The 13,975-nt window shown below is 36.1% G+C and overlaps 1 protein-coding gene across 1 annotated transcript in view; it reads left to right on the top strand.

Annotated features, from left to right (window-relative positions):
* The window catches only part of SYCP2L (synaptonemal complex protein 2 like), a 105,292-nt gene that overhangs the window by 66,425 nt on the left and 24,892 nt on the right, over positions 1–13,975 (top strand). The window lies entirely within an intron of this gene.

Here is a 13,975-nt window from a genome sequence, read left to right as displayed (position 1 = left end):
TTGATAATAGCAGAATCCCTCTCCTAGGGTTGTTGAAAAAAAACATAATGGGATCACACCCATGAAGTGTTTGTTATAAGTTTTCTGTGAAATTTGCCGGGCAGGTGAAAATTCTCTTTCCTGTAAATGCTCCCTGATTCTTTCAATTTGTTTTATTTTTATTAAAAATATAAACCGTCATACCACATTGTTCTACAAATACTGAATCACCCTTGCATACCAGAAATAAACTCTACTTGGTTGTGGTGTATGATTTTTTAAATGTATTATTGGATTTGGTTTGCTAATACTTTATTGAGGATTTTTATATCTATATTCATATATAGTTCTTTTTTTCAGGTGTCCTTACTGGGTTTTGGTATAAAGGTGACACTGGCATCATAGAATGAATTTGGAAATTTTCCTTCCTCATCCATTTGTTGGAATAATTGAAGAATAGGAATTAACTCCTCTTTAAATGTTTGGTAGACTTTGCCTATGAAGCTGTTTGGTTCTGGACTTTTTTGGGGAAAGGGAGAGTATTTTGACTCCTGATTCAATTTCATTGCTGGTGATTGGTCTGTTCTAATTTTGTTGCTTCCTGCTTTAATTTGGGTAGATTACGTTGTTAGGAATTTATCCATTTCTCCTAGGTTGTCCAATTTGTGGGCATATAGTCTTTCATGCTATTCCCTTATACAGTGGTATTTCTGAGGAGTTTGTTGTTGTTTCTCCTCTCTCATTAGTAATTTTATTTGGGTCCTTTCTTTTTCTAAGTCTTGCTAGAGGTTTATCAATTTTATTGATCTTTTCAAAGAACCAGCTTCCAGTTTCATAGATCGGTTGGTTTTTGTTTTTAGATTCTTTTTCACTTATTTCTGCTATAGTCTTTAGTATTTCCTTTTGCTGGGTTTGGGTTTTGTTCTTTTTCTACCTCCTTTAAGTGTAAGGTTGGGTCACTTATTTGAGACTTTTCTTGCTTCTTGATGTAGGCCTGTATTGCCAAAAACTTTCCTCTTAGAACCACTTTTGCTGCATTCCACAAATTTTGGTGTTCCCTTTTTTTTCCACTTGTTTTCATGTAATTTTTTACTTCTTTGATTTCTTGGTTGACCCATTCATTGTTTAATAACAAGTTATTTAACCTCCACATATTTGTATTCTTTCCAGACTTCTAATTGGCATTGATTTTCATAGCACTGTAATCAGAAAACTGATTCTAATTTTTTTTTTTAATTTTTTGAGACTTGTTTTGTGACCTAATACATGATCTGTTCTGGAAAAGATTCCATGAGCACTCAAAGGTATGAATTCTGCAGCTTTAGAATGAAATGTTCTGATTATGTTAAATGCATCTGGTCCAGTGTGTTATTCAAAGCCATTGTTTCCTTGTTGGCTTTTCTGTTTGCATGATCTGTCCATTGATAAAAGTGGAGAGTTAGTCTCCTACTGTTAATGCATTACTATCGATTATGTACCCAAATACACAAAATAACATAAAGTATGTTGGGTACATAGGTATGTACAATTGTTACCTTATTGGATTGTCTCCTTTATTATTAAATACTGTACTCCTTTGTCTCATGTTACAGCTTTTGTTTTAAAGTCTATTTTGTCTATGGTTACCCTGACTTTCTTTTGGCATTCATTTGCATGATAAATATTCTTCCATTTGTCCGTGTGAGGACATCTGCAGGTATCTTTAGGTCTGAAATGAGTCTCTTATAGGCAGCACATAATGGGTCTTTTTTTTTTAATCCACTCTGTCATCCTCTAAAGAGTAGCATTTAGGGCGCCTGGGTGGCTCAGTGGGTTAAGCCACTGCCTTCGGCTCAGGTCATGATCTCGGGGTCCTGGGATCGAGTCCCGCATCGGGCTCTCTGCTCAGCAGGGAGCCTGCTTCTCTCTCTCTCTCTCTGCCTGCCTCTCCATCTACTTGTGATCTCTCTCTGTCAAATAAATAAATAAAAAATCTTTAAAAAAAAAAAAAGAGTAGCATTTAGTTCATTAACATGCACAGTAATTGATAAATATGTATTTATTGCCATTTTCTTGTTTCTGTAGGTTTTTCTCTGAAAATCTCTTGCACTCTTTGTTGGCTTTCTTTAGTGATATGCTTGGGTTCCTTTCTCTTAATTCTTTGCATATGTATTAGCAACCTTTGATTTGTGGTTACTATTTGGTTTGTATAGAACATCTTCTGCATATAGTAGTCTGTATTTACTTGATAGTCACTTGAGTGTAAATCTCTTTAGTGATTAAACATCTGCCTCCCATGTTTTAGGTATAGTGTCCTTTTATGAATCCCTTTCTGATCTTTTATGGCAATTTTATTTTTACTTCTTTTGTTTTTCATTTTTTACTTATGGTATTCCTTCCTACTCAAAGAGTCCCCTTTAATATTTCTTATAGGGCTGGTTTAGAGGTCATGACATCTTTTAGTTTTTATTTGTCTGGGTAATTCCATCTCTCCTTCTATTCTGAATTATAACCTTGCTGGATAGAGTATTCTTGGTTTCAGGTTTTTTCTTTGGGCATGTTGAATATATCATGCCACTCCTTTCTGGCCTGCAAAGTTTCTGCTGAAAAATTTGCCCATGCTCGTATGGGTTTCTCTTGTATGTAACTGTCTTCTCTTGCTTCTTTAAAATGTCTTTATCACTACTTTTTGGCATTTTAATTACTTTGTGTCTTGGTGTGGACCTCCTTGGGTTGAATTTTTAGGGGTATCTCTGTGGCTCTTGGGTCTGGATATCTTTTTCCTTCCCCAGATTAGGGAAGTTTTCAAGTTGATCTCTTTAAATTTTCTGCCCCCTTTTTTCTCTTCTGGTACTCCTATAATATGAATGTTACTATTTTAATGGAGTCATTGAGTTCCCTAAGTCTATTCTTGTTTTGCATAATTCTTCTTTCATTTAGCTTAATTACTTTCCAATACTCTTCTAGGTTATTTTTTTTTAAGATTTTATTTATTTATTGGACACTCAGAGATCACAAGTAGGCAGAGAGGCAGGCAGAGAGAGAGGAGGAAGCAGGCTCCCCGCCGAGCAGAGAGCGCGATGCGGGGCTCGATCCCAGGACCCTGGGATCATGACCTGAGCCGAAGGCAGAGGCTTTAACCCACTGAGCCACTCAGGCGCCCCTACTCTTCTAGGTTATTAATTCATCCCTCTGCTTCATCTAGACTGTTACTTATTCCATCAACTGTATTTTTAAAATTTCATGTATTGAGTTCTTCATCTGATTGGTTTTTTTCTAATCTCTGTATTAGGGGGTTTACTGATGTTCTCCACCTTTTTTTCCTCAAGTCTGGTGATATCTTTATGATCATTACTTTATTTATTTTTTTTTTTTTAAGATTTTATTTATTTGACAGAGAGAGATCACAAGCAGGCAGAGAGGCAGGTAGAGAGAGAGGAGGAAGCAGGCTCCCTGCTGAGCAGAGAGCCGGATGCGGGGCTTGATCCCAGGACCCTGAGATCATGACCTGAGCCGAAGGCAGTGGCTTAACCCACTGAGCCACCCAGGCGCCCCTGATCATTACTTTAAATTCTCTATCAGGGATATTATATCTGCTTTGCTTTGGTCTCTTGCTGTGGTTTTGTCCTGTTTTCATTTGGAAGTTTCTCTGTGTCCTAATTTTGTCTGGCTTTCTGTGTCTGTTTCTATGTGTTAGGAAAGTCAGCTACTTCTTTTGTTTTTAATAATGGTCTTATGGGGGCACCTGGGTGGCTCAGCGGGTTAAAGCCTCTGCCTTCAGCTCAGGTCATGGTCTCAGGGTCCTGGGATCCAGCCCTGCATTGGGCTCTCTGCTCGGTGGGGAGCCTGCTTCCTCCTCTCTCTCTGCCTCTCTGCCTACTTGTGATCTCTCTCTCTCTCTCTCTCTGTCAAATAAATAGATGTCTTTAAAAAAAAATAAAAAAAAAATAATAGTCTTATGAAGAAGAGGTTCTGTAATGACCTGTGATACAGTGTCCCCTGTTCCCTAGGGACCAACACTTCAGGGACTGTCTCCTGTGTGTTTTGTGTATGCTCCGATTTTGAGTCTTGGCCTCTTTTACCTTCAGTCCAGTTGTCTGTAGAAGCTTTCTGCCTATTGTGGGCAGCAAGGTGTATGGTGGTCTGCTTGCAAAACGAGATCTGCCTCTGCCACTGCTGGAACTGAGTTCCTACAAGATGTGGGAGTCAGGAGATGTGGTGTTGGCATTGTTTCTATTGGCCCTCCATGGAAGAGGGTCTGTAGTGCCAGGACCGAGGCAAGAGTGACTGGGAAGGGCTGATCCATTGCAGTGCATGGGGTGGGAGTACAGGGAGTTTGGTACATGCAAGTCAGGTAAGGAGTGTCAGGGCTGCTTAGGTGGCCATTGCTTATGTTGGGGCATGGGAGGGGGAAATGACTTATGCCAGCTCCCTTGTTCCTTAAGGGGGTCCCCTTGTGATTCCTGTCCCTCTAGGCCACTCTCTGAGATGAGCAAAATACCCTCCCATCAGTCCCCAGCATTATTCAAACTCCTAGTTCTATGCTGTATATGCACAGGCTGTTTCTCCTGCTGTCTCTTTGAGAATGGGGACTCTACTTCCCAAATCCAACCCTGCCAATTTTTAAAATTCCAAGCTTTAAGTCCTGCTGGTTTTAAAAACTTAAAAATATATAGCAAATATTAGAGGTTTGTCCTTCCTGTTCATGGGCTCTGCAGTGTGAAAGTCTAGTTTCTGACCTCTGCAACACTGGCCCAATCTCCCCTGTGGCTGGCCATTGCTTCATTACCAGACCTTCTCTTTGCCTTTCCTCCCTTCTTTCATGTGACCTCTTCCCTGTCTTAGTGTGGTTTGTGCTGTCATTCTTCAAGTGGTTTATTTTGGAAGGGGGGGTTATTTATGATGACATGGGTGTTATCTACTTGTATCCATGGGACCAAGTGAGTTTAGGGTTTTCCTACTCTGCCATCTTCCCAGCCAACTCCCCAAACTGATGGTTACCAGAGAAGAGATGGATACGGGGATAGGGAAAATTGGAGACAAGGATTAAAGAGTACTTTTATCAAAAAAATATTATGATTAAAAAACAAATGATGCTATATAGAGAAAGTCCTATGGATTCCACACACAAAAAATACTAGACCTGGTAAATGAATTCAGTAAAGTCACAGGATACAAAATCAATGTGCAGAAGTCTGTTGCATTTCTTTACAATAATGATGAAGCTGCATAAAGTGAAATTAAGAAAACCCATTGACCGTTGTACCAAAAACAATACAATATTGGAGCACCTGGATGGCTCAGTCCATTAAGTGTCTGCCTTCGGCTCAGGTCCTGGGATTGAGCCCTGCATTAGGCTTCCTGCTCAGTGGGGATGCCTATTCTCCCTTCCCACAGCTCATGTTCTTTCTCTCAAATCTTAAAAAAAAAAAAAAAAAAAAAAAAAAAAAAAACCAAAACAGTAAAATACTTAGGAATAAGCTTAACCAAAGATGTGAAAAATCTGCATTCTGAATCTATAAATACTCTGAATCTATAAATCATTGGCAAAAGAAATTCAAGATGATGCAAAGAAATGGAAGGACATTCCATGCTTATGGGTTAGAATAACAAATACTGTTAAAATGTCTATATTGCCCAAAGTAATCTATAGCTTTAATGCAATTCCTATCAAAATATCAAGAGCATTTTTCACAGAACTAGAACAATCCTAAAATTTGTATGGAATCACAAAGATCATGAATAGCCAAAGCAATCTTTTTTTTTAAGATTTTATTTGACAGATCACAAGTAGGCAGAGAGGCAGGCAGAGAGAGAGGGAGAAGCACGCTCCCCGCTGAGCGGAGAGCCTGACATGGGGCTCGATCCCAGGACCCTGGGATGATGACCCGAGCGGAAGGCAGAGGCTTTAACCCACTGAGCCACCCAGGCACCCCCAAAGCAATCTTCAACAAAAATGGAGGTAACACAATTCCAGATTTGATTTCTGCTTTGTAATATAAACTGAAAACCGTATGGTACTGGCATAAAGATAGACACAGCTTAGTGGAATAGAACAACACCCAGAAGTAAACCCAGTTACATGGTCAATTAATCTTCGATGAAGGAGAAATGAATATACAATGGGAAAAATTCAACAAATGCTGAGAAACTGGATGGGCAGCCACATGAAAAAGAATGAAACTGGATCACTTACACCATACACAAAAACCAAATTCAAAGTGGATTTGAGACCTGAATGTGAGACCTGAAACTGTAAAAATCCTAGAAGAGCGCACAGACAATAGCAACATTTTTTTCTAGATATCTCTGGAGACAAGGGAAATAAAAGCAAAAATAAACTATGGGGATGGTAGCAAAATAAAAACTTCTGCACAGTGAAGGAAAGCAATGAAACTAAAAAACCTGTGGAATGGGAGAAGATATTTGCAAATGACCTATCTGAACCAATTAGTATCCAAAATATAAAGAACTGATAAAAACTCAACACCCAGGAAGCAAATATACAATGAAAAATGGGCAGAAGGCATGAACAGACAGTTCTCCAAAGAAGACCTCCATATTGCCAATAGACACATGAAAAGATGGTCAACATCGCTCGTCATCAGGGAAATGCAGATCAAAACCACAATTAGATATAACCTCATGTCTTTCAGAATGGCTAAAATCAAAAACACAAACCAACAATTGCTGGCAAGGATGTGGAGCAAAAGGAACCCCCTTGCACTGTTTGTGGGAATGCAAATTGGTGCAGTCATTGTGGAAAACAGTATGGAAGTGACTGAAAATACTAAAAATAGCACTACTCTATTCAGCAATCTCACTATTGGGTATTTAATTAAATATAAAAACACTAATTCAAAGGGATATATGCATCCCTGTGTTTATGGCAGCATTATTTACAATAACCAAACTGTGAGAGCAGCCCAAGTATCCACCAATTGTGAACTAATAATTTTTAACATATACTTATGTTTTTCAAAATTTTAAAATACACAACATAAAACTTAACCATTTGTAAGTGTACATTTCAGTAGCATTCTGTACATTTACATTATCGTGCAATCATCCCCCCTAGTTAATCCACAGAACCCTTTCATCTTGCAAAACAAACTCTACCAATTGTTTTGTAAAAACAGTAGTTGACAAACTATTGTCAACTATTGTTGATATACAACATTAATTTCAGATTTATAAAATCATGATTCAATTATACACATTACAAAATGGTCACCCTGTGTTCTTACCATCTGTCACCATATGAAATCATTACAATATTGACTACATTTCCTGTCCTGTATATTTCATTCCCATGATTGATTTTTATAACTGGGAGGTTGTACCTTTTAATCTCCTTTACCTATTTTGCCCCTGTCCCCAGCTCCCCAAGACTACCACCAGTTTGTTGCTGTATTCAAGAGTCTGTTTTGTTTTTTTAGATTTCACATGTAAGTGAAATCATACAGTATTTCTCTGATTTTATTTCACTTAGCAGAATACCCTCTGAGTCCCATCTGTGTTGTCACAAATGCCAAAATTCCATCATTTTATAGCTGGGTAATATTCCATTGCAGATATATATAATATACCACATCATCTGTATCCTTTTGTCTTATCAGTGGACATTTAGGTTGCTTCCATATCTTGGCTATTGTAAGATGAACCTATATCTTTCAAATTAGTGTTTTTGTTTTATTCAGGTAAATACCAGGAAGTGAAATTGCTGGATTGTATGGTATTTGTTTTACTTTTTTGAGGAAACTCCATATTGTTTCCATAGTGGCTGCAACAGTTTTACCTTCCCACCTTTTCTCCACATCCTCACCAACACTTGTTATTTCTTGTTTGATCCTAGACACTCGGACACTGTGAGATGATCTCATTGTGGTTCTGATTTGCATTTCCTTGATTATTAGTGATGGTCTTCTAGATGTTGCCTTTGGGAAAATGTCTATTCAGGTCCTCCACCTATTCAATAATTATTTCTGTTTGGTGTTGACTTATAGGAGTTCTTTATATGTTTTATTAACTCCCTACCAGATAAATCACTTGCATACACCTTCTCTCATTAAGTAGGTTGTCTTTTCCTTTTGTTGGTGGTTTTCTTTACTGTGCAAAAGCTTTTCATTTTGGTATTGTCCCAACATTTTGTTTTTGCTTTTGTTTTCCCTTCCCTTGATCTGAGACAGATCAAGAAAAATACTGTTATAGTCAGTCTCCAAGAATTTACTGCCTATGTTTCCTTCTAGGGTTTTTATGGTGTCAGGTCTTCTATTTAGGTCTTTATTCCATTTGAGTTTCTTTTTGTGTATGATGTAAGACAGTGGTCAAGTTTTATTATTTTGAGTGTAGCTGTCCAGGTTTCTCAACGCCATTTATTGAAGAGATTGACTTTTCCCCATAATATGTTCTTCTCTCCTTTACTGTAGATTAATTGATGATATAAGTTTGGGTTTATTTCTGGACTGTCTGTTCTATTGATCTATGTGTCCATTTGTGTACCAGTACCATACTATTTTTATTATTACAGCTTTGTAGTATAGTTTGAAATCTGGGAATGTGATATTTCCATTTTTCTTATTTCTCAAGATTGCTTTCGCTATTTGGGGTCTTTTGTATTTCCAAACAAATTTTAAGATTAATCTAGTTAAAAATACTATGGTATTTTGGTGGAGGTCGTATTGAATTTGTTGATTGCTTTGGATAGTATGGACATTTTAACAATATTATTCCAACCCATGAGCACAGTATGACTTTCCATTTGTTTGTGTCATCTTTATTTATCTTTCACTAGTGTTATATAATTTTCAAAGTACAGGTCTTTCCCTTCTTTGGTTAAATTTATTTTGGTGCAATTGTGTATAGGTTGTTTTAATAATGTCCCTGCTAGTTCATTATTAATGTATAAAATTGCATTAGATTTCTGTATATTTTGTGTCTGCAACTTTACTGAATTCATTTATTACAAGAGTTTTATTATTCTAATAGTCTTTACAGTCTATGTATAGTAACATGTTACTGCAGATAGTGACAGTTTTACTTTTATGAATTTGTATTTATTTCTTGTCTAATTGCTTCAGCTAGCTCTTCCCATACTATGTTGAATAAAAGTGGTGACAGTAGACATCCTTATTTTTGTCTTGATTCTGATCTTCATACTCTAAGCTTTCAGCCTTTCACCATTGAGTTTTATGTTAGCTGTGGGTTTATATATAGCCTTTATAATGCTGAAATATGTTCCCTTTAAACTTTGAGAGTTTTTTTTTAATTTATCATGAATGGCTGTAGAATTTCTGTCAAATCCTTTTTCTGCATTTTTTGAAATGGTCATATTTTATCCTTCATTTGGTTAATGTGGTTGATTTATGGATATTGAACCATCTTTACATCCCTGAAATAAATAACACTTGATTGTGGTAAATGATCCTTTTCATGCATTGAATTCAGTTTGCTGATTTTTCTTTGAGCATTTTTGCATCTATGTTCATCAGGGATATTGATCTTTTTTTTTTTTCTTTTTGTAATGTAACTCTGTACCCATTACATTATAGTTCCCTAAGTCCCCCTTCCTCATCCCCTGGTAACTACTAATTTATTTTCTGTCTCTGAATTTGACTACTACATGTATACCATATAAATGGAATCCTACAGTATTTGTCCTTTTGTGTCTGGCTTATTTCAGTTAGTGTAATGTCCTCAAGATTCACTCATGCTGTAACTTTTATTAGAATTTCCTTTCTTTTTAAGATTGAGTAACATTCCATTGTATGTATATATCACATTTTGTTTATCCATTTGCCCTTTGATGGATACTTGGATTGCTTCCATCTTGGAGCTATTATGAATAATGCTGCTATGAACATGGGTGTTTGAATATCTGTTTGAATTCCTACTTTCAATTCTTCTGCATATATCCAGAAGTGAAATTGATGTATCATACTGTATCATACGGTAGTCCAGTTTTAGGTTTTTGGGAAACTGCCATGCTGTTCTTCATAGCAACTGCATTTTACATTTCTACCAATAGTGCTCAAGGGTGAGAATTTCTCCACATCCTTTCCAAGACTTTTGAGAATAGCCATGCTGATGCATGTAAGGTGGTAGCTGATTGGGGTTTTGAATTGCATTTCCCTAGTAATTAATAATGCTGAGATTCTTTTCTTGTGCTTGTTAGCCATTTGCATATCTTCCTTAGAGAAATATCCATTTAATTTCTTTTCTTATTGTTGAGTTATAGGAGTTTTTTTTGTATAATTCAGATATCAACTATCAAATATGTGATTTGTAAATAGTTTATTCCATTCTGTGGGTTATTTTTTACTTCATTGGTTGTATGTTTTGATGCACAGAAGTTTTTAATTTGATAAAGTGCAATTTATTTTTTTTCTTTTACTATGTTCTTGGTGTCCTATTCAAGAAACCTCTGCCAGCCAAGTTTAATGTCATGAAAGTTTTTCTCTTTTCCTCCTAGGAATTGTATTGTTTGAATGCTTACATTTTGGATTTTGATATATTTTGAGTTTATTTTGTATTGGTGTAAAGTCTAACTTCATTTTTTTACATTTGAATTTCCAGATTTCTTAATACCATTTGTTGAAGAAATTTTTCTTTCCCCCATTGAATGGTTTTGGCATTTTTGCATATCATTTGATCACATGTGAGAGGGTTTATCTCTGTCTACTCTCCTCTATTGTTGGCCTGTGTGTCTGTCTTTATGGCAACAAAACACTATTTTGACTGAGCTTTTGTAGTAAGTTTTAAAATCACGAAGTGTGGGATCTTCAGCTGTGTTCTTGTTTTTCAAGATTGTTTGGCATTTCTACGTCCCTTGGGCTATCCTATGACTCTTAGGATGGGTTCTCCTCTTTCTGAAAAAAATTGGGATTTTTATAGAGATTGTATTGAATTTGTAGATTGCTTTGTGTAGTATTGACATCTTAATATTGTCCATCCATGAACATGGGCTTTCTTCCCATTTTTCACCTCTTTGAGTATATGCCTAAGTAATGTATTATTTTTTATTCTATTGTAAATGAAATTGTTGTCTTAATTTCCTTGGCAGATTGTCCTGTGGTGTATAGAAACACAACTGACTTTCGTGTTTTCATTTTGTATCCTGCAGCTTTGTTGCAAATGATTATTAAAGGACTAATAAGTAAATTTAACAAAATTGAAGGATTCAAGATTGAGATGCAAAAATCAGTTCCTTTCTATATGCTAGCAACAAGTTTTTTTGAAAAGCAACACCATTTAAAAAATATGAAATATGGCATATGTAAGGATTAATTTGGCGAAAGATTTGTAAGACTTCTACACTGAAAAGTACAGGGTATTGCTGAGATCTATTAAGCGAGATCTAAATAAATGGAGAGACCCACTGTGTTCAGGGGATGGCAGACTCAATCAGTAATGGCAAGATGACCGTTCTTCTCAGATTGATTTATAAGCTTAATACAAACCCAAATCTAATTCCAGCAGAGATGTTTTGTTTTTAGAAATTGGCAAGGTATTTCTAGATTTTAGGTGGGAATTTAAAGGACCCGTACCAAAAAGAACTACAAAATGGCTAATACCCTATATGTTTCAAGACTTAGTGTATAAAGCTACAGTAATCAAGAGAGTATGTTGCTGCCATACAGGTAGATAAATAAGTACAACAGAGCAAGCAGTCTTCCTATGCATATAGAGACAGTTGTCATGTGACAAAAATGCAAAGACAGTTCAGTGGAGAAAATCCTTTTTTTCTAATAAATGGTGTTGGAACCATGGACTCCCCATATCAATTATCTGAAGTCTTTACATTCCACCACTTAAAAGAAAAAAACTAAAAATGGATTCAAATGTAAAAGCCCATTTGAAAGAGAGAATAAGGAAAAAATCTTTGTGACCTTCCATGAGGCAAAAGTGTTTTAGATAGAACTCCAAAGTACAGCCCATAAGAAAACTGATAAATTGAACTTAATCAAAATTAAAAACTCTAGTTTAAAAAAAAAAACCAAAACACTCTTAAGAGAATTAAGGGGCCAGCCACACACTTGAATAAAATATTTTTTTTTTTTTAAAGATTTTATTTATTAGCGAGGGAGTGAGTGAGTGGGAGGGAGGGGGAAAGAGAATCTGAAGCAGACTCCACACTGAGCACAGAGCCGGACCCAGGGCTTGACCCCATGGCCACAAGATCATGACTTGAGCTAAAACCAAGCATCAGGTGCTTAACCAACCGAGCCACCCTGGTGCCCCAAAGAAAATATTTATAAAGCATGTATTTGATAAAGTACTTGTACCCCAAATATATTAAGTACTCTCAAAATTCAATAACAAAGATACAACCCAATTAAAATATAGACAAAAGGTTTGAACAACTACTTCAAGAAAGATCTGGAGTTGGTACTAAGTACTTGTTCAACATCATTAGCTATTACAGAAATACAAATGAAAATTAAGAAATACTACCATACATGTAGCAGAGAGGCTAAAATGAGAAAAACAAACTATACCAGTGTTAGTGAAGATGTAGAGGAATGTTAAATCCTACTGGTGGTTTTTTAAGGTAAATATGCACATATCTTAGGGCCTAGCTGTTCCAATCCTAGCTGTCTACCCAAGAGAAGTGACAGCATATGTCCACATAAGTGAATATTTATAGAAGCTTTATTTGTAGTTATCTCAAACTAGAAACAACCCAAGTGTCCATTAGTAGATGAGTGCAAAAACAGATTTTGTTATATCCATGTGATGGAATACTACTAAAAAATAAAAAGGAATAAACAGATATATATATAACATGAATGAATCTCCAAATGAAAGAAGCCAGACAAAAAAGTGTACATGTTGCATGATTCCATTCATATAAAGTATTAGAAAATGCAAACTAATTTATAGAGACAGAGTAGATCAAGGGTTGCCCCGAAATATGGGTGCATTAGCTTTTTCATTTGTTTTTTTCATTATGACAACACTTAACCTGAGTTCTACTATCTTAGACATTTTTAAGGGCAGAACATGGTATTGTTAACTGTAGGCACAATGTTAAACAGTGGATCTCGCAAACTTATCTTGCATCTTGCAAAGCTTTATACCTGTTGAACAACAGCTCTGTATTTCTCTCTCCAGCCCCTTTCACTCACCTTTCCATTCCATTTCTCTTGTTTGACTATTTTAGATACCTCCTATAAACAGAATCCTGCTGTATTTGTCCATTTGCGACTGACTTACTTCATGAATTAAAATATCTTCCAAGTTTATCCATGTTATTGCATACTTCAGGATTTCCTTTTTAAGGTTGAGGAGTATTCGTGTGTGTATAATTATATACACCACATTTTATCCATTTAGCCACTGATGGACATTTAGATGGTTTATGTAACTTAACTATTGTAAACAATGCTTCTTTTGGATATATACCCAGAAGTGGGATGCTGGATAACATGATAGTTCTATTTTTAATTTTTTTTTTGAGGAATTTGTTTTTCATAGTGCCTATACCATTTTACATTCCTACAAATAATGTGTAAGTGTTCCAGTTTCTCCACATTTTCACCAACACTTGTTACCTTTTTTTTTTTTTAAATATCGTATCATATATCCAGTAAGGAGTTAATGTCCAAAATACCTGAGGAACCCCCAAAACTCAATAGCCAAGAATCAGCCCAATTTAAAAAGTGGGCAAAGAAATTAAATATTTATCTGAAGACCTACAAATGGCCAACAGGTATATGAAATTTGCTCAATATTCACTAGTTATTGGGAAAAGTGTTCTTGTTAAATTCCTCTTTTGATTCTAAGGAAAAGCCATGCAGAAAATACCACTCTGTAACACCTTCCTGCTTCCATATAGCTTTAACATGGCCCTCCTGTTCTTTGTATGCCTGACAGAGAAGGGCTCCACAAGTTTTCTTTTTCTTTTTTTTTTTTTAATAATGTTGTTCTCTGGCAGAGAATCTATGGAAATGGATTCCAAGAGAAGTCTGTCTGCAGGACACAGCAGACAGATCAGAGTGCCACTGCGCTCCAGATC

The sequence above is a fragment of the Lutra lutra genome, chromosome 6, assembly GCF_902655055.1.
Source record: "Lutra lutra chromosome 6, mLutLut1.2, whole genome shotgun sequence".
NCBI lineage: Eukaryota > Metazoa > Chordata > Mammalia > Carnivora > Mustelidae > Lutra > Lutra lutra.
This window is presented reverse-complemented; position numbering and strand designations above follow the sequence as displayed.